The sequence below is a fragment of the Austrofundulus limnaeus genome, unplaced genomic scaffold (assembly GCF_001266775.1).
Source record: "Austrofundulus limnaeus strain Quisiro unplaced genomic scaffold, Austrofundulus_limnaeus-1.0 Scaffold169, whole genome shotgun sequence".
NCBI lineage: Eukaryota > Metazoa > Chordata > Actinopteri > Cyprinodontiformes > Rivulidae > Austrofundulus > Austrofundulus limnaeus.
Window position 1 is genome coordinate 939,265 of NW_013952571.1, and position 1,855 is coordinate 941,119.

The following is a 1,855-nucleotide window of genomic DNA, read 5'->3' on the forward strand; positions in this document are numbered from 1 at the left end:
CCACCAATGAGATGGCCCGCCCCTCTAAGAATTTCACAGCATGTATCAGACATTTTTTTAGTCGCACTATTAGGAAATCTGGTCGCATTTGTGACCAAATTGGTTAGCTTAATTTAAACTTGACCTGAAATATAAGGAATATTCTGGATTCACAGAGATCGCTAGCTAAACATTACTCAATAGCAATGGCAACTTTGGTAATAACGTCAATTTACTAAAGTAACTGTGTGATATGAAGATGCATCTAGCTGTACGTCAGATGTTAGTGCACATTTTATTAAAATACTTATTTTTCACACCTTTGTCGCGTACCGTCAAGGATAAGAAGTTGCTGCCAGCAACTTGCTGGAAATGAACAACGACGACTGACGGGCCGCGCCCCTTCCCTGCTCACTGGGAAACCCCGTAGATGGGCATCACGCATGCGCACAAGCTCCTCTTTCAATTTAGTTGGACCAACGACCTATTCCAAATCCAGTTTATTAAATAATTCATGTTTATACACAATAAAGGRAAATAAAGATTGATATCATTGGCTTGATAGACATTTTCTCGTTGATACTGATCTATTTTGAATTTCATGTCTTAGCAACAAATTTTATTAAATCTTCTGAAAAGATTGTATTTTTATTTTTAACAGTGCAGGTTTCACAGAATATGTGAGGATTTTGCAGGGACTGACCCAGGGCGCAGGCAAGAACCATGGTGCAAAAGGATTTACTTTGAATCAACAAAAAGGCTGGCAGGGCAGCACAAAAACTTACAGGTCTTCAGAAGAGTTTCAGAGAGATCACTCAGATGAGGAACACAACACAATGAACCGACACAAGACTGAGACAGGACAGGACTTAAATACACTGAAAACTAATGAATGAACAGAAAACACCTGGGGTCGGATTTATAAAACTGGCGTACGCACAATATGAGCCCAGAAACTTGCGTACGCCACTTTTTACGCCAAGGTTGTGATTTATAAAATCCAAACTTGACGCAAAAATGTGCGGTGCCTCATGCCAGCTTTGACCCATGCATACGCTCATTTTGGAGACGGGAAACTGCGACACAGATGGTGAAGTGAAGAATTAGAGCCGCACTGTATCATGATCACTGTCCGATATTTAATTTACCTTCATAATCAGACTTAGATTTTTATTCAACTTTATCATCAGCTTTCTTAACAGTAATATTTTTGCTTCTGCTGCTGAGCCATGAGGACCTTTGAAATAAAAAAATAATTAAATCTTAAATAAAGGTTCCCATGCGCAACTCCATTCATCTGCTTCTTCCTCACGACCCTGACCCACAGACCCCTCCCTGATAAAAACAGCAGGATAGCGAAAGTCACGCTTTGGATATACACGCAGGGCGCATCCACCTCGCCAGTATGGATGTTATAAAACTTCACATTTAAAGTCCGTATTTGTCACGGTGGGATGCATGTGTCTGTGTGTGTGCGGGACGAGGGTGTCTGCCGCGGATAATGGAGCAGGCAGGAGGGGGAGAGGACGAGGAGAAGAGCGGTGGACTTATTTCTAATTTTATCTGACTTATTTAATTTTATTTTTATTGATTTTATCGTCCTGCAGGCTCTGATGGAAAATTAATCTGAAGCTGAGTTTTTTTTTTAAATCATTAGATTACTCTAAAGCAAAATGGGGGAAAATCTGTGTCAATTACAGACATTCTGTTATGTGAGCAGCTGTCAGTCAGCACCTGTCATCCTCCAGATGCACGATGGAGCGCGTGTCTGAACCAATCACTTATGTTGACATTGATCAGCTGACTGATTTAAATACATCTTAACATTCATGAGGTACTTTGCATTGACTGTTTATGGTTGAGTGTGGGCGTGTAG